This window comes from Lathyrus oleraceus, chromosome 6 (assembly GCF_024323335.1).
Source record: "Lathyrus oleraceus cultivar Zhongwan6 chromosome 6, CAAS_Psat_ZW6_1.0, whole genome shotgun sequence".
Lineage (NCBI taxonomy): Eukaryota > Viridiplantae > Streptophyta > Magnoliopsida > Fabales > Fabaceae > Lathyrus > Lathyrus oleraceus.
In genome coordinates, this window is record NC_066584.1 from 310,808,872 (window position 1) to 310,829,779 (window position 20,908).

Sequence of the window (20,908 nt, forward strand, 5' to 3'; positions counted from 1 at the left end):
TGTTTTGTCTTCAATTTGATTCTTGATGTTGTTTGTTTTCATGCAGCTTGTGCAAAGACTCAACGGGTTCACGGTTTGAATTGGACGAAGAATGTTGGTTTAAATGCAAAGCGGATTCAAGCACGGTGAGTAGTTGGTGGTTCGTGAGGAAAGTACGCATCGACGTTGTTGAAGCGGTTACAGTCGAACAATACTAATAGGGGGCGTGTTCCGTTAGAAGTTAATTCTCCGATCCGTTTTTCTTCAACTCGGTAACAATTCTGTCTATGGGTTTCTCTAATGTTGATGCCGATTTTATGTTGATTAAGTTAAATTATGTATATTGAGTTGCTGAGAGATTTTCTGTTTTAGGATTATGTAACTTATTTTGTGAGTTTTGATTACACATTTGTTTCGATTGCGTATCCATTTCGGTTATAGTTTTTGTAAATTACTAATAATTCTCTTTGGTTGATTATGTTAAACTCTATTTTTACAAGATGATTAAGTGATTGTTGTTCCCACTTGTTTAACTGAGATGTTGAACTAAGTGTATAACTTATAGGATATTTTTACACTTGTAATGTTATCCATAATCTTGACAATGTTGAAATTTGGTGCTTTAAAAATTTAAGTTCTTTTCATTAAAATCCAACACTTTTGTTTTGCTGCATATTTTAATGGTAGGGCTGCAATAAAGTTTCATTAGCTATGACTTTTGGACGGTTATCGTCGTTTGCGGTAAAGGTTTATTGTATGGTGTAAACCGTGACAGTTTAGATTTTCCTTTAAAATAGTAGCATGTTATACACATTGCAAATAATTAATCTTTTAGTTATAAATATCATGTAAATATTACATTTAGTAGTTTTGGTGTAAGCTCATGGCATTTTATTTATTTATTTATTACTTACTTGCATTAGTTAATTGATTAATTAAATTATAATTAGTTAATTAGATTAATAAATTATTAGTTAATTAGATTAGGGCTGCAATAAAGTTTCATTAGCTATGACTTTTGGACGGTTATCGTCGTTTGCGGTAAAGGTTTATTGTATGGTGTAAACCGTGACAGTTTAGATTTTCCTTTAAAATAGTAGCATGATATACACATTGCAAATAATTAATCTTTTAGTTATAAATATCATGTAAATATTACATTTAGTAGTTTTGGTGTAAGCTCATGGCATTTTATTTATTTATTTATTACTTACTTGCATTAGTTAATTGATTAATTAAATTATTAGTTAATTAGATTAATAAATTATTGTTAAATATATTTTTTTTATTACTCTGATTTTATAGTACTTAGTAGATCAATGTCTACCCATGTCCATGCATGCAAGTAATCGTTTTTATTTTCACCATCAACTTTTTTTAAACAACTTTAAACCAAATCAAATTATTTTTCACTAATGTGACGAATACCAATTCAACTCTCGATCCAATGTCGGTTACGTTATTTAAAATTAATTAAAAAGTACTTAATCACGATTAAATACCATTTCATAATTTGGAAATAAAAAAAAGGGATGGTTTTGAGTTTTCAACTCCTCTCCTCGATTATTCGAATACGAGTTCTCTTACTCGGTTAGTCGAATAATCATCATCTCTAAACCCACTTAAGCATGATTAAATCAAAACATTCTTACAATAAATAAAAATGTGAAAAGGGGGATGGTTTTGAGTTTTCAACTCCTCTCTTCGATTATTTGGATACGAGTTCTCTTACTTGGTTAGTCAAATAATTGTCATTTGTATCCGCTTAAACATAAACACAATCAAAACAAATTATTTTCATAATAAGAAATGAAATGGGTGATGACTTTGAGTCTTCAATTTCTCTCCTCAATTGTTTGAATACGAGTTCTCTTACTCGGTCAGTCAAATAACTGTCATTTCTTTACAAACTTCTAAACCCAGATTAAAACGGATTATTTTCATAATAAGAAATGAAATGGGTGATGACTTTGAGTCTTCAATTTCTCTTCTCAATTGTTTGAATATGAGTTCTCTTACTCGGTCAGTCAAATAATTATCAGTTCTTTACAAACTTCTAAACCCAGATTAAATCAAATTATTTTCATAATAAGAAATGAAAAGGGAGATGACTTTGAGTTTTCAACTTTTCTCCTCAATTGCTTGAATACGAGTTCTCTTACTCGGTCAGTCGAGCAATTGTCATTTTTCCACTGTCATACCCCAAAATTTGCCCATTAATATTTTAAGACATTTTTCAGGGCACTCCGACTCATTTTTATGACACTGATCTCAAAGGAACGAAGGCCCAGCTCACGAATGGCCCAATCCAGAAAATGGCCCAAACTGGCCTGTTCGCTACACGTTCGCTACACGCTCGCCTAGCGAACGTTCGCTACACGTTCGCTACACGCTCGCCTAGCGAAGCTGACAGACAACAGAAAATTTCGGGCTTCATTCTGAGCCCATTAGGTCATCAAAGGAGTATTATAAATACCCCAACTCCAGAACGAAAAGGAGAAAACGGAAAACCGAGACGAAGACGGCCGGAAACCCTGGCATAGCAACCCCGGAGAGTAGCCCAGAGAAGTCGGAGTGAAGAAACCCTGACGGCCGCTCATCCGCACCGAAGTTACCGCCGCCCAACTCAACCCGATACCAAAAGTGACTTGCCAATTCAGCATTACCATTCCATTGCAAACAGGTTTGTGTATCATTATTGTTTTATGCTTCCAATTTGTAAATCTCTAAATACATAATACATCATGATTGAATTTTTGGATATGTAATTAGACTTTGCATGTAAATCTCTAAATACATAATACATCATGATCTCTAAATACATAATATTTCTGTAATTGAATGCAATAAGGCATGTAGCATGCTGAGATCATACTGTTCTGAAATTCAAAACCCGCAGCCGCTCGCTAGCACATCGCTAAGCGAGCATGTAGCGAGCATTCGCTAGGACCTCGCTAGGCGAGGCAGAGGCGAACGGGACAACCGTTGATATTTGTTATGTCCTATGCGTAACCTGATCTATTCTATGTTAATTATGCACTGTTTTGCCTGACATTCATGCTGCTGTGTTTTCTTTTGCGGTGTAATCCTCGATTGCACCCTGATTGGTATTCTAACCCGTTTGCTGAATTTTGTAAAGGTTCACATATCCCAGGAAAAGAGTGTTGTTTAGGCCTTCCACTTTATTTGTGGGATACCCTTATGAAGATCCACCCTAAATTGCTTAATTAATTTTAATGTATTAAGTTTAATGTATTAATTTTAATGTATTAATTTTAATGTATTGATTTTAATGTGAAGATTCATCCTAATCACCTAATTGACTTTAAAATATGACCTTTAAACATGTGATTTTGGACCTCTCTTTGCTGCCCTACGGTATTACGGTATAACGGTCATGTCCCGCGAATGTAGGGATACACTTAGCAAAGACCCTTCGGTTAAATCATCATAAAATAAATCATGGTCCCTCGGATGTTGCCTTCGAATATATGATTTCGTCCCTCGATGACCCTTCGGTGTAGCCTACGGTTAAATGATGATCGTCCCTTCGAATGCTAAGGTATCCTTACAACTGTTGCCTTCAATGACCTATCGATGACCCTACGATGACCCTTAAACATCCAAAGGGTAAAATTACTTACTTCTCAATAGTAAGGACAGTTTTACCCTCATAAGGATAGGAAACGTTCATAACGACCTTAGGAAGGTATAACTCTCAATTGCTGGATCATAACCTAAAACATTTCCACCCCTCACACTTTGCAAATCCTAGAAAATCACCACTTGGTATACATTCATACTAGAATCATTACCAAGTTACATTTTTCTAAACCGTTTTCAAAATCAAACGAGATAAATACTTTGTATACATTCATACGAGAATCATTACAAAGTTAAACTCTCTTTTCGAAACATTTTTTAAACAATTCACGAACACTTTTCAGACAAAAATATAAGTGATCCAGCAATTAAGAGCCCATGGATAACCATGGATACAAAGGGTGCTAACACCTTCCCTTTGTATAATGTACCTCCCGAACCCAAAATCTATTGAGGTCTTTCCTGTTCTTTTCCACCTTTCCTTATTGGATAAAAGAAAAGTCGGTGGCGACTCTTGCTATCCGCGACATTGCGATAAAAAGCAAAACACCCCAAGTCAGTTCACCGTATGACAGAACTGGCGACTCTGCTGGGGAGACTTTAAAAAGAGAGGTTACCTTAAAAACAAGATCACTTATTCCAAATTGTCTGATTTACTTTTAAGGGATTGCTTGGGTATTTTTGAGTGAAAGATCCTACACCCGGATCTAGTGTACCTTAGGTAAGTAGCAATAGATCATCGCGACTATCCGGCGTATACTGGAATGGTTAAAATGATGGCTACGGTTAATGTGACACTTTGGATGTCCTGATGTTCCTCATGTTCACTTGAGGAAAAATTTGGCTTCCGCGTGGTGTCATTAAAGCATTAACCAGACCTTTAGAACCCTAATTGACTCATCCTGGCCATTAGAAAGTAGTGAGATAACTGACTTCGGTTCCGACTGGGGTTGGTTGAGACTCGATACTACACTCTTTGAGATTGGACTTTAGGGAAGCTTCGGTCAACCACTTGGTGTTGCACTGAAGTGGACTTAAAGGAAGGTCGGTGATTTGAGATCCTTCTAGAACCCGGTTACTATTCTAGGACAGGTTGAACCAACTAAACTTCAGTGGGGAGGGTACTTACCTATGGAACTCATGCAAGCCTTAAAACCTAGGAATGATGGTTGTGTGACTTGCTTGTGCTTGTTATTTATTTAACATCTTAACATCATAACATCATGACATCATAACATTGTACTAACCATTTCAAGGACTTAGGGATTTAACTTTGCTCTGTTTTGTAAGGCTATGGCTCCCAGGAAGACCATCCGGATCAATTTTGTAGCAATCTCTCCTCAACTGAAGAATTTAGTGTCAGAGCTCCCCGATCATGCCCAGTTCATCAAGAAACACGGTTCTCTCCTCAATTTGGTTACCACTGGTTTCAAAGAAGATATGATGAGAGTTTTATTCCAGTTCTTCGACCCTAAACATCATTGCTTCACATTCCCAGATTATCAGTTGGTACCTACACTGGAAGAATTCTCCAGACTGCTTGGGATACCTATCCTTGATCAAATACCTTTCAGTGGTTTAGAAAAGGTTCCGAAGTCTGAAGAAGTTGCCGCAGCTTTACACATGACGAAGTCCGACATTGAAGCTAATTGGGTAACAAGGAGTGGAGTTAAGGGTTTACTTGCCAAATTCCTGACAAATAAGGCCCGAGAATTCTTAAAAGTTATGAATGTCCGTGCTTTCGAAGACATCCTGGCATTGCTAATCTATGGCTTGGTGTTATTCCCTAATCCAGACCAATTCATAGACATGAATGCTATTAAGATATTTCTCACTCATAACCCTGTACCTACCTTGCTGGGAGACATTTTGCATTCCCTCCACACTCGTACCATGAAGAAGCAAGGGACTCTCATGTGCTGCATACCTTTGTTGTCTAGGTGGTTTATTTCGCACCTTCCTCAATCAGTCTTGAAGAACGAGCAGAATTTGAAATGGTCTCAAAGGATAATGTCGCTCTCCCACCCAGACATCTGTTGGTGTCCTCAGTTCAAGGAAAATGTTACCATCATTGACCGTTGTGGCGAGTTCCCTAATGTACCACTCCTAGGAATAAGAGGAGGTATTACTTATAATCCTGCTTTAGCTCTGCGACAGTTTGGTTGTGCTCGAAGAGATGGTCCACATGAAATGATCATCGAAGGCATTGTGTTCGACTATGACAACGATTCCCAAGGCCTCCGTCAAAGATTTGTACGAGCTTGGGGCATGGTGAAGAGAGGTACGTTAGGACAGAAAAATTCTATTCCTATGGAACCTTATCTCAGATGGGTACGCGCCAGAGCTCGTGAACTTGTCATGCCATATCTTGCAATCGGACCTCAGATTGTCGAACCTGAAGCTGAAGGAGGTGCTCCTCAGATCATTCCTTATCCAGATATGCCTACCAATGTTGAGGAACTAAAGAGATCCTGGATCCAGTTGAGAGAAGAAAGGGATACTTTCGAGACTCAGTTCGTCGCAGAAAGGAAGAAAGTGTTAGAACTTACCAGTCAGCTTAATGAGGAACGAAGACTCAATGCGTATCTTCGCCCAAAAAGAAGTCGCCCCTGGGAGACTTGAGCTTTCATTGTATTTTTATTATTATTCCTTTTGTAATGAACATTGATCAAAGAAATCAACAATAAACATTTCTCTCTTGTTGGTAATTTACGCAAAGTTAAATTCCAAAAGTCCTTGAAAACATTTCATGCATTGCATAACATAACATAACACTGCATAACAGGTATTCTACAAGTTCAATGTTCTCACGGTCTTCATTACAAACAGAAAAATGGATCTCGAACAAACTGTCAAGGATCTCCAGACTCAGAATGCTCAATTCAAGGAGATGATGCTAAGCTTATCCAAGGGGCAGGAGGAACTGAAGGCTCTTTTGCTCGAAAAGAAGAAAGACAAGAAAGCTGTGAGTTTCATTAACCCGGGAAGAAGGCGTAAAGGACAGGCCGCAGGAGTCAAGTTTGGGATCCCGAATGGTCCAGAAGAGGAGACAGAGAATGATTCAGAAGAGGAGAATGTCGATCTCTTCAACCCTGAGGACGACGATGAAGATTATGAAAATGAACAGTACTCTCCAAGAGATGATAAGTACAAGTTGCTGGAAGAACGTATGCTAGCTATGGAGGGTCAGAAGGCGCCCGGTCTGGATTTCGAAAGTTTGGGTCTGGTCTCCGATGTGACCATTCCTCGCAAATTCAAAATCCCCACTTTCACTAAGTACGATGGTGCGTCCTGTCCTCAGATGCATCTGAGAGCTTATGTGAGAAAGATTCAGCCGCATACCACTGACAGGAAGCTATGGATCCATTTCTTCCAAGAGAGCCTGTCTGGCACACAGTTGGAATGGTATTATCAGCTCGAGAGCTCTGACATCCGCACCTGGACTGATTTAGCAACAACTTTCTATAAACAGTACCAGTATAACTCTGAACTAGCGCCTACCCGGCTACAGTTGCAGAATATGACTATGGGATCTAAAGAAAGCTTTAAAGAATATGCTCAAAAGTGGAGAGATTTGGCTGGCAGAGTCAAACCCCCTATGACTGACAGAGAATTGGTGGATATGTTCATGGGCACACTGACCGGCCCATTCTACAGCCATCTACTGGGAAGTTCTTCATCAGGTTTCACTGAACTTATATTAACAGGTGAACGTGTTGAAAGCGGCATCCGAAGTGGAAAGATACAGGCGGCTACCTCTGCAAGCACCAAAAGGTCCTATCAGGGGAGGAACGAATCAAATGCTGTGTACGGTCAAAAGGGTCGTAACAAGAAAAACCGTGACCACGACATTGGAGCAGTTACGATTGCAGCACCACCATCTCAAAACTTCCAGCCCAAACAAGACAGGCCAAGAAGGCAGTTCACCAGGATCAATATGACCTTGGCACAGGCACTGCAGGGAATGCTAAAGGCAAATTTGATCACCCTTAGAGATCCTCCTACAAATCCCAACACTACCTCTTCTCGTTATAATCCCAATGCCAGGTGTGCATATCACTCCGATAGCCCCGGGCATGATACAAACGATTGCTGGTCATTGAAGAATAAGATTCAGGATATGATCGAAGCTGGAGAAATTGAGTTTGAGCCTCCGGAGACTCCTAATGTCATCACTGCTCCTATGCCTAACCATGACAAGACTGTTAATGCTATGGATGACGATTCTCACATTTCCAATGTGGCGGACTTAACATCTCCTCTCCCGATCATAAAGAGGAATTTATTGCAAGCTGGTTTATTTCCAGGTTGTGCTGAAGATTGCAATCTCTGTATATTCCAACCAGATGATTGTTGGGAATTGAAGAATGGTATTCAACGGCTGATGGACGATCGTACAGTTCTCTTCGAAAGGATTCCTAAGGCGGAAAACCCTATTGAAGAAATATCTGTGATTGCTAGGTCCAAAGTTCCAGTGAAGATTACCGCTACCAGGGCGCCTGTGAAGATTACTGCTGAGCCCAGGGTTGCTCCCCTAATCATCACTGCACCTGGCCCGATCCCGTATTCCTCAAGCAAAGCTATTCCGTGGAATTATGGCGGTGATGTTTACGTCCATGGCGTGAAGCAAGTGGATAATGCTGCTAATACTAGTGGCATTGTTGGGACTAGTAAAATTACTCGAAGCGGAAGGATCTTCTCTCCAGAAATCTCACCTCCTGTCCTTGAAACTCGAGGAAAGGAACCAGTCAATCCTTCTCAGTCAGAGACACCGGTCGAAGTTACTCCCGAAGATGTTGCCAAACAAGAAATGGAAGAAGTGCTGAAAATCATTCGCAAGAGTGATTTTGATGTTGTAGAACAGTTGGGGCATACCCCGTCTAAGATCTCGATGTTATCCTTGCTGTTATCTTCTGAACCTCATGCCAATGCATTGATAAAATTCTTGAAGACCGCTCATGTACCTCAGGAAACATCTGTCGATCAGTTCGAAAATTATGTTGCTCACTTGGCTGTTGACAATGGCCTAGGCTTTTCCGATGCTGACCTGACACCAGCGGGAAAGAATCACAATAAAGCCCTGCATATCTCCATTGAGTGTAGGGGAATCACTTTGTCTCATGTGTTGATCGATAATGGCTCTTCCTTGAATGTGCTGCCAACAGCTGTGCTGGATAAGCTGGATTGTAAAAGCATTGAACTGAAACCTAGTGACATTGTGGTACGTGCTTACGATGGTGCGAAGAGTGTTGTCCATGGCGAAGTAGTCCTTCCTATCAAGATAGGACCTCAAGTCTTCAACACTACCTTCCATGTAATGAACATTCGTCCTGCCTATTCCTGCTTACTGGGACGCCCTTGGATTCATGGGGCAGGCGCTATAGCCTCGTCTCTCCATCAAAAGTTGAGGTATCCCACAAAGGGCAAAATTGTCACCGTGTGTGGAGAAGAAGAGTACATTGTCAGTAGTGTGCATACCTTCAGATACGTCGAGATGGATGGTGAATTCATTGAGACTCCTTGTCAGTCATTTGAAGTAGTTCCTCCGACCAATCCTGTCCTTAAGCCAACTTCCTGTGTACCCAAGGTTATTCGTGCTCCTCCTGCTATGATTTCTCTGAAGGACGCTCAAGCCGTGGTTGAAGATGGTGGTCGTACTGGCTGGGGTCAATTGATCGACGTACCGTACAAGTCTGACAAATTTGGCCTGGGGTTCAGCTCTGACAAGAGTCAAATTAATGTTGTAGAAGATGCTGACAGCGATTGCGACCTGGATAGCTGGATTTTCCCAACAATTGGTGACGGACTCAATAATTGGAAGGCTGAAGACACTATCCCGATTTCCTTTAGTCAGGAGTAATTGTTATTGTCTATTTTAGTGTTGCAAATTTTTGTTTTTTTTTACAATTGAACTTCTCCAAGCGTTGTGTCTATGCCCGGGGCACAATAGCTAATTTGTTAAGGGTTTTGTCATCTTCATAAGCATATTCATATTCAATAAATCAATGGACTTTTTGCATTCAAATATTGCGCTCTTTATCTTTTCTGTCATCTTCCAAACGAGCTATGTTTTCTTACACACACTCACGTAACGAATTGCAGATCCATACCCACTCTGGATCCTGTTGACAATAGTTCTACTACTGTTCATTATGACTTTGAAAATCCGATCTACCAAGCCGAGGATGGAAGTGAGGAAGATTGTGAAGTACCTGGAGAACTTGCCAGACTGTTACTGCAGGAAGAAAGGACTATACAGCCACACGAGGAGTCAGTTGAGACTGTAAATCTGGGTACTGAAGTAAACAAGAAAGAAGTCAAAATAGGAGCAGGCTTGGAAAACAGTGTCAAGAGAAGGTTGATTCAGATGTTGCATGACTATGTAGAGATTTTTGCTTGGTCTTATGACGACATGCCAGGACTGGATACTGATATAGTAGTACATCGGCTGCCAACGAGGGAAGATTGTCGTCCTGTTAAGCAAAAGGTTCGTCGCATGCGTCCTGAAATGTCTGAGAAAATCAAAGCCGAGGTTATGAAACAATTTGATGCAGGTTTTCTGGCTGTTACTTCTTATCCTCAATGGGTTGCTAATGTGGTACCAGTGCCGAAGAAGGATGGCAAGGTGCGAATGTGTGTAGACTACAGAGATTTGAATAAAGCGAGTCCCAAAGACGACTTTCCACTTCCGCACATTGATGTTCTGGTAGATAACACCGCTCAACACAAGGTATTCTCATTCATGGATGGATTCTCAGGTTATAACCAGATTAAGATGGCACCTGAAGACATGGAGAAAACTACGTTTGTGACGCAATGGGGCACGTTCTGCTATAAAGTAATGCCATTCGGTTTAAAGAACGCGGGGCAACGTACCAGCGTGCTATGGTGGTTTGTTCCATGATATGATCCATCATGAAATAGAAGTATATGTGGATGACATGATAGCCAGATCTCATACTGAAGAAGAACATCTCGATCATTTGTACAAATTGTTTGAGAGGTTGAAGAAATACAAGCTAAGATTGAACCCGAACAAATGCACCTTTGGAGTAAGATCCGGTAAACTCCTGGGATGTATTGTCAGTGGTAAAGGGATTGAGGTTGACCCGGCTAAGGTGAAGGCTATTCAAGAAATGCCAGTTCCCCGTACGGATAAAGAAGTCAGAGGTTTCTTGGGACGGTTGAACTACATTGCCCGATTTATCTCCCATTTGACCGCCACCTGCAAACCCCTCTTCAAGCTACTGAGGAAAAATCAAGAGATGATATGGAATGAGGAATGTCAAGAAGCTTTTGACAAAATCAAGAAGTATCTCCAGGAACCTCCGATCCTGATGCCACCAGTTGAAGGAAGACCTCTAATCATGTATTTGACCGTGTTAGAAAATTCAATGGGGTGTGTGTTGGGGCAACATGACGAGTCTGGTCGAAAAGAGCATGCCATATACTACCTTAGCAAAAAGTTTACCGACTGTGAAACAAGATACTCACTGCTCGAGAGGACTTGCTGTGCTTTGGCCTGGGCTGCTCGCCGACTAAGACAATACATGTTGAATCATACCACTTTATTGATTTCTAAGATGGATCCTATCAAATACATATTTGAGAAACCGCTCTCTCCGGAAGAATAGCAAGATGGCAGATGATCTTAACAGAGTATGACATCCAGTATACTACTCAGAAAGCAATCAAAGGAAGCGTGCTAGCCGATCATTTGGCTCATCAAGCAGTGGATGATTACCAATCTATGAATTTTGAGTTCCCAGATGAGGATGTCATGCTTGTTACTGATTATGAAGAACCTGGACCGGATGAAGGACCCGAACTAGGATCCCGATGGACTATGGTTTTCGATGGGTCTTCTAATGCATTGGGCAATGGTGTTGGTGTGGTAATCATTTCTCCCGAGGGTTACCATACGCCTTTCACTGCTAGACTATGTTTTCATTGTACCAATAATATGGCTGAGTATGAAGCATGTATTTTGGGACTCAAGGCTGCTATAGACCGGCGGGTCAAGTTTTTGAGTGTGTACGGAGACTCAGCATTAGTAATCAGTCAGATCAAAGGAGAATGGGACACAAGCATCCGAATCTCATCCCTTACCGAGAACGGGTGATGACATTAATCCCATACTTTGAAGAGATTACATTCGAACATATCCCACGAGAAGAGAATCAGTTGGCAGACGCATTAGCTACCATGTCATCTATGTTCAGAGTCAGATGGGACAATGAAGCTCCCAGGATCACCATTGAGCGACTAGATGAACCGGCATACTGTTATGAACTTAACACTGAGGGAGTACGGGAAAAACCTTGGTTCCACGAAGTAAAAGATATTTAGAAACTCAGGAGTACCCTGAGGGGGCATCTATCAATGATAGAAAATTCCTGAGGAAGTTCTCTGCTAAATCTTTTTGAGTAATGGAGTATTATACAAACGTAATCATGACTCAACTTTGCTTCGCTGTGTGGATAAAAAGGAAGCAGAAGAGATTATGGAAGACATGCACGACGGTATTTTTGGGACTCATTCTAGTGGACATACGATGGCCAAGAAGATTCTGAGATCAGGGTATTATTGGTCTACCATGGAAGCTGATTGCCACCATCACTCCAGAACCTGTCACAAGTGCCAGATATATGCGGATAAAGTACATGCACCTCCTGCTCCATTGAACGTGTTGACCGCACCTTGGCCCTTTGCAATGTGGGGCATTGATATGATTGGGGAGATTAAACCTACTGCTTCTAACGGGCATCGTTTCATCCTTGTTGCTATTGATTACTTTACAAAGTGGGTAGAGGTCGCCTCATTCGCTTCTGTCACCAAGAATGTGGTGGCACGATTCATCAAGAATAATCTCATTTGTCGATATGGCATCCCTGAAAGAATTATTACTGACAATGGTACTAATTTGAACAACAAGATGATTACTGAACTCTGCACGCAGTTCAACGTAAAGCACCATAACTCTTCTCCGTACCGACCAAAGATGAATGGCGCTGTAGAAGCTGCTAATAAGAATATCAAGAAGATCATACAAAAGATGACGGTGACGTACAAAGACTGGCATGAGATGTTACCGTTTGCTCTTCACGGTTATCGCACTTCAGTACGCACTTCGACAGGAGCAACTCCTTTCTCTTTAGTCTACGGAATGGAAGCCGTTTTACCAGTGGAAGTTCAGATTCCCTCTCTACGAATCATGAAAGAGGTGGGCTTAGATGAAGATGAATGGATTCAGACTCGACTCGACCAGATAAACTTGATCGATGAGAAGAGACTTGCGGCTGTGTGTCATGGACAGATATATCAGAAGCGCATAACCCAGGCATTTAACAAAAGAGTCAAGAGACAGGTGTATCAAATCGGCGACTTGGTGGTCAAGCGTATCATTCTACCACAAGGTGATCCCAGAGGCAAGTGGACTCCCACATACGAAGGGCCATTTGTGGTTAAGAAAGTATTCTCTGGTGGAGCCATGATACTTGCTACGATGGATGGTGAAGACTTCCCACATCCCGTGAACGCAGACATAGTTAAAAAATACTACGCATAAAAGAGACCCTCTAGGTCGACGTACCTAGGCAAAAGTTAGGGCATCCCGGCGAACCAAAAGGGTTCGGGCAAAAATTAGGGATAAACATATAAAGACGTACACCCGGCAAGTCGAAAACCTGAAAAGGCGGCTTGGTCAAAAAAAGGGTATCCTGGTGGACTGAAAACCTGAAAAGGCGGTCCAGGCAAAAATTAAGGATCAAAGCGTATGACTATGTCTCGTTCTCAGACGGCTTCATCCAAGTTCAAAGGACTGAACAAGCTAATCACTTCTATCCGACAGCAGGAGATGAGAGGCTTGAAGACATAATGGCAGTAGGGGAATTAAAGTCAATAGGACGTTTTCGGCATAGCTTTCTCTTTGTTTTCTTGACAATTTCCTCTTACTAGGATTTCTGTCTCCTTGTACACAAATTGCCCGTTTATAGGCCCTCTTTCGAAATCAATATAATTTTAGTTTAAAAAAAAAATGCTTTTGTTTTACTTTCTCTGTTTTGTTTGCATAAACGTCCATTGATTTAATTCGAATTAATATATGCATTTGGATATGATCGATGTTTACCAAAAATGCGTGCATAAAATAGAAATAGCGATTACTACTAGGCTTCAGGATCGAGGAGAAGGTCTAATCATGCTTTCCAATGAATCCGTTGCTAATCTTATTCCCCAGCAAAGCCAGTCATTCCCAGAAGAGAGTGGCATTACTAGACAAATGGGTCATCTCTTCCACCCCCAGCCGGGCTTCTGTTGAACATTTCTACCATCAGACAGAAATCAAGCATCCCCGGCTAAGAAAGGGTCATCGATACCAGTATCTCCCAACCAGAAGATTGAGATTTGTTTTCCCCAGTAGAGTCCTCTGGAAGAACTTTTCAGATGCATAATTCATTCATTACATCATAATTCACAGCATACGCATGCATACATCGTTCGCAGTTATTTTCGAAAGCATAAAACATCTCATGCATCATGACATGGCATGAAGCTAACTTTATTTTTCAGGTTAATTATTCCCCTGATACAGTCAAAACAAAGGTCCATTCAGACGGACATCCTCATCAATTACGTTCAGGATTCAACTACATCTTTCAGACATACTCCATGACAACATTCATTCTAACATCCTCCTAATGATGACATCTATAAGCCCATCCCAGACATTTATTGCAAATACAACATATACAAATACTATCAGATATAGCCTAGCGTACGGTTCATTCTGATTCAGCTCAACATATGACTCTTTCAACTCAGATGCGATCTAACGTACGATCCATTCCGACCTTCAACAACTCCAATACGGTCCAGCATACGACCCATTTGGACCTTCAAGGCCTCGGATGCTACCTAGCGTACGGTACATTCTGAAGTGTAGTCTGGCGTATGACTACCCCTTTATTATCATGTGCAGCCTAACGGACGGCTCGTTCTGCTACTCAGAGACGGTCTAGCTTACGACCCGCTTGGATGTTCATCCCCTCAAATGCTACCTAGCGTACGGTACATTCTGAAGTGCAGTCTGGCGTATGACTACCCCCTTCATCACCAGGTACAGCCTAACAGACGGCTCAGTCTACAACTCAGATACGATCTAGCATACGATCCATTCTGATCCTTCACCCCCAGTAACGATACAGCCTAACGGACGGCTCGTTCTGCAACTCAGATACGATCTAGCATACGATCCATTCTGATCCTTTATCCCCAACAGTGTATGACTCATTCGGATTCTTATCTCATTTTGATTCGGCATAACATATTACTCCCCCAACAAGTCCGATACGGTCTAGCGTACGACCCATTCGGATCTTCATTCCTCAGATACTACCTAGCGTACGGTACATCCCGAGGTGTAGTCTAGCGTACGACTACTTTTCGTCAGATACAGCCTAACAGACGGCCCATTCTGCAACTCAGATACGATCTAGCGTATGATCCATTCTGATCTGTTATCCCCAGCGGCGTATGACCCATTCTAACTCCCCAGTGAAGTCGACGGCCTAATGAATGACTCACTATACGGTCTGGCGTATGACCCAGTGACACCCATGACTTCAGATATCTTCTAACGTACGACGCACTCTGAAGCTCCCATCATCAAACTTCCTAGATGGCATCTTTAAGCCCATCTCCATCAAGACTAACTAATTGACAAGTGCAAATTTTTGGGGCGTTCTAGGTGTTCAATAATCTTCCACCTCCAGACCACGAATGGCGTACATACCATTCTGACTCTCTCGGTTCAAGAATATTGAACAGGGGCAGCTGTCATACCCCAAAATTTGCCCATTAATATTTTAAGACATTTTTCAGGGCACTCTGACTCATTTTTATGACACTGATCTCAAAGGAACGAAGGCCTAGCTCACGAATGGCCCAATCCAGAAAATGGCCCAAACTGGCCTGTTCGCTACACGCTCGCCTAGCGAACGTTCGCTACACGTTCGCTACACGCTCGCCTAGCGAACGTTCGCTACACGTTCGCTACACGCTCGCCTAGCGAAGCTGACAGACAACAGAAAATTTCGGGCTTCATTCTGAGCCCATTAGGTCATCAAAGGAGTATTATAAATACCCCAACTCCAGAACGAAAAGGAGAAAACGGAAAACCGAGACGGAGACGGCCGGAAACCCTGGCATAACAACCCCGGAGAGTAGCCCAGAGAAGTCGGAGTGAAGAAACCCTGACGGCCGCTCATCCGCACCGAAGTTACCGCCGCCCAACTCAACCCGATACCAAAAGTGACTTGCCAATTCAGCATTACCATTCCATTGCAAACAGGTTTGTGTATCATTATTGTTTTATGCTTCCAATTTGTAAATCTCTAAATACATAATACATCATGATTGAATTTTTGGATATGTAATTAGACTTTGCATGTGAATTTCAGTACGCCTGAATATCCTGAGTGTTTGACCATATTATTTCTGTAATTGAATGCAATAAGGCATGCAGCATGCTGAGATCATACTGTTCTGAAATTCAAAACCCGCAGCCACTCGCTAGCACATCGCTAAGCGAGCATGTAGCGAGCATTCGCTAGGACCTCGCTAGGCGAGGCAGAGGCGAACGGGACAACCGTTGATATTTGTTATGTCCTATGCGTAACCCGATCTATTCTATGTTAATTATGCATTGTTTTGCCTGACATTCATGCTGCTGTGTTTTCTTTTGCGGTGTAATCCTCGATTGCACCCTGATTGGTATTCTAACCCGTTTGCTGAATTTTGTAAAGGTTCACATATCCCAGGAAAAGAGTGTTGTTTAGGCCTTCCACTTTATTTGTGGGATACCCTTATGAAGATCCACCCTAAATTGCTTAATTAATTTTAATGTATTAAGTTTAATGTATTAATTTTAATGTATTAATTTTAATGTATTGATTTTAATGTGGAGATTCATCCTAATCACCTAATTGACTTTAAAATATGACCTTTAAACATGTGATTTTGGACCTCTCTTTGCTGCCCTACGGTATTACGGTATAACGGTCATGTCCCGCGAATGTAGGGATACACTTAGCAAAGACCCTTCGGTTAAATCATCATAAAATAAATCATGGTCCCTCGGATGTTGCTTCGAATATATGATTTCGTCCCTCGATGACCCTTCGGTGTAGCCTACGGTTAAATGATGATCGTCCCTTCGAATGCTAAGGTATCCTTACAACTGTTGCCTTCAATGACCTATCGATGACCCTACGATGACCCTTAAACATCCAAAGGGTAAAATTACTTACTTCTCAATAGTAAGGACAGTTTTACCCTCATAAGGATAGGAAACGTTCATAACGACCTTAGGAAGGTATAACTCTCAATTGCTGGATCATAACCTAAAACATTTCCCACCCCTCACACTTTGCAAATCCTAGAAAATCACCACTTGGTATACATTCATACTAGAATCATTACCAAGTTACATTTTTCTAAACCGTTTTCAAAATCAAACGAGATAAATACTTTGTATACATTCATACGAGAATCATTACAAAGTTAAACTCTCTTTTCGAAACATTTTTTAAACAATTCACGAACACTTTTCAGACAAAAATATAAGTGATCCAGCAATTAAGAGCCCATGGATAACCATGGATACAAAGGGTGCTAACACCTTCCCTTTGTATAATGTACCTTCCGAACCCAAAATCTATTGAGGTCTTTCCTGTTCTTTTCCACCTTTCCTTATTGGATAAAAGAAAAGTCGGTGGCGACTCTTGCTATCCGCGACATTGCGATAAAAAGCAAAACACCCCAAGTCAGTTCACCGTATGACATCCACAAACATACAACTTAATCAAATCATTTTCATAACAAACTATACGAAAAGGGAGATGGTCTTGAGCCTTCGATTCCTCTCCTCAAATGTTTGGATATGAGTTGTCTTACTCAGCTATTCAAGCACTTATCGTCTATTCTAAAAATACATCAACCACACGTAAACTTATTTTCATAACCACTCAGATGAAAGAGAAAATGGTCTAGAGTCTTCTATTCCATTTCCCGATTATTAGGATACGAGTTGTCTTACTCGACTATCCCAGTAATCGTCATCCAATTAAAACACCTTAACTATTATCAAATCCCTTTTTATAATTAAGGATGAAACAGAAAGCGGTCTAGAGTCTTCTATTCCCTTTCCCGACTATTAGGATACGAGTTGTCTTACTCGATTATCCGAATATTCGTCATCCATTTAAAACACCTTAATTATTATCAAATCCTTTCTATAATTAAGTATGAAAGAGAAAATGGTCTAAAGTCTTCTATTCCCTTTCCCGACTATTAGGATACGAGTTGTCTTACTCGACTATCCGAGTAATCGCCATCCAACTAAAAACATCTCAACCAATCAAAACAACCAACATATTAATTCAACTTGTCACCCCCATGTGACCAAAACTCTTTTCAGAAAGAACACTGTTTAAGCCTTTCTAACGCGTATAACAAACTAGTGCTTAAGCCTCTGCCGAGAGTAGACAAGTCAGCGTTTAGCCTTTAGAACACGATATATGCAGTTGTTCATAAAAAACACACCAATTAATCGTAGTTCCCCGAACTACGAATGCTCTGACTTCCTTATTGCACCATAAGGATACATAGGCAGGAGATTGTTGTATCTTCGCGAGCACACTAATAAAAAACCTCCACTCTCCCTTTATGAGATTCTCATCCATCTCTATTTTCAATGTTTTAACCCAAAGATAACAAACAAACATAAATTAACACTCGAAACGCAAGTTAGAACTAAAAGGTTCCCGCTTAGTACAGCGGACGTGAGGGGTGCTAATACCTTCCTCTTGCGTAATCCACTTTCGAACCCGAATATGGTTGCGACGACCATTATTCCATTTCCTAAAGGTTTTATTGATATCTTCCTATCCCTTCATTGGGATAAATAAAGTTCGGTGGTGACTCTGTTTGGACGTAATTTTTTCCGCGACCATTGCGAGGAATCGTATTTTTCGAGATGCGACGGTTATCTTCATGTCAAATCTCTTGGAAGGGACTTGAGGATTTTTCTGACCAACCTAGCTTCTGACATCTTCTTCCCTAGGGCACTTTGAGGCATTGGTTATCTCAATGATAAACATGTGAAAGTCATGAATGATCTTATCCTCCTCAACTCTCAAGTTCTCAAACTTGGTGGTCATAAGTCAAAGTCTTGACATCTTTACCTTATAGGTTTCTTCATGAGCAGTCTTCAAGAACTCACAAACTTCTTTAGCAATGGTACAATTGTTTATTAGTCTGAAGATGTTCTTGTCCACTCCATTGAATAGAGAATTCAATGCTTTGGAGTTTCCATGAGCTAATTTATCATCTTCATCGTCCCAATCTTCCTCATCCTTCAGCACATCAGTAATCTTACCATCTTTATCTCTAATCATGGGTGGATCCCATCCCTTGACCACAAATTTCCAAGCCTTGTTGTCCATGGATTTGATAAAAGCCATCATACGAGCTTTCTAATAGTCATAGTTGGTTCCATCAAGAATGGGTGGTATGTTCATAAATCCTCATTCCTTGTCCATTGTACCAGAAAGTATCTTCCCTGAATCTCACCCAGACACAGAGCAGGATGCCTATTATAATACCAATTGAAATTCGGGTATGCAGATATCAGATGGCCTAAAAGATGTTGAGACACTGATATTTGAACAACACACAATAACAAGATAACTTACATATAAGAGAACATAAAATAACATAACACAGAGAGTTTTTAACCCAGTTCGGTGTAAAACAACACCTAATATGGGGGATAATAAGTCAGGGAGGAAATCCACTAAATAGTATCAGTTTGTAGACCTTCTGTATAACTATCTCCAATTTATAGTCTACACCCTAATCATTACCCGTGCTTAACTTCTACCTAAAACACTCCTAGGTGCGAGGCCCTTCTCACTTCCCTTCCATTCACAACAGAGTAAATTCAAACAATTACAAACAATTCTGAAGTCACACTTCACAGACACACAAACACTTATTGCTTAAAAGCTTATGAGTGTTTGACACAACTTACAACTCAAATGAAACATACATACTCATATATCAAGATGATATTAGAGAGGCTCACAATTAGCAAGAACACTCAAACCCTAATAACTCACTCACACCTTATTTTATTCATCTCTCAATTAGGTTTGAGGCATTATATATATAAGCATAAATTGAAGTGGATATGGGCCTAGTATACTTAGTGAAACAGTTGCATATTGTTAGGTTAACAATCAAACATTTCCTAAAATGTCTCAACATTTAGAAAACAAAATAAGTTTAAAATCAATTAGAATCTCTGATTCCTCACTCTGGTGTGCCACATGGGATCACTTAGTATTTCTAGAATATTATGTAATTAGTTAATCAAACAAACTTTACCAAGAGTAAAAACCTGTTTTAGACAGAATGTCGAATCCACATGTTAGGACATCTTGTTTAACATGTTTCAGCTAAATTAGTTTTACCAAAATGATTATCAATGATAAATACAAGGAATTAACATACACTTTGAGGTAAGTACTCACTTTCTGTTTCAAACACATACAATGTTACCCTTCTATCCATAAATGAAGATTGTCCTCATATCAATGATTTCAGGAATTGGTAACCTTCAGTTTGTTGAGATTGCAACCACTATGTAATTTTTTCTTAATCTTTAACATGTAGGTTTTTATATATATAGGATACCTAAAGACTTATTGACTAAAATTTCGAGTCATACGTTGAGTTCACGTTCACTGAAAATGTCTTCAAACTCTGGATATTAACATATGTCTCTTTATGATATATTCATGTCCAACGTTATTCCACTGCCACTCCATGAAATCCCCAAAGATAAAGATGTAATAATACTTTGTAAAATTTATCATACTTCAATACTTTAGTTGATCTCCTTTATAATATACTAAAGTGAATGTGTTGTAGTTGACTTTTTGTATCACTACTACAACCATTGACAAGCTTAAAACTTCATAATTTGGTTTGTACTACCAAGCATTACCATAAATTCCCCAAAGTTGCAAATGGGGTTCAACCACTAGTTACTTACGTTGGTGGACATACAACTGAGACATAAATTTTTAGTTTTTTCTTTAATTTGAATTTCTTTATTCATTGTATATCTCTACCATTCACATAGTTTACAACTTTAACTAGTTTTTCATATGTTTAAAATAAAAATTAGTGTAAATCATGTTGGCTTTAATACTACTTTTATTTTATGGGATCGCGGGAGTTCACAACTCTTGGGTGTTTCAGT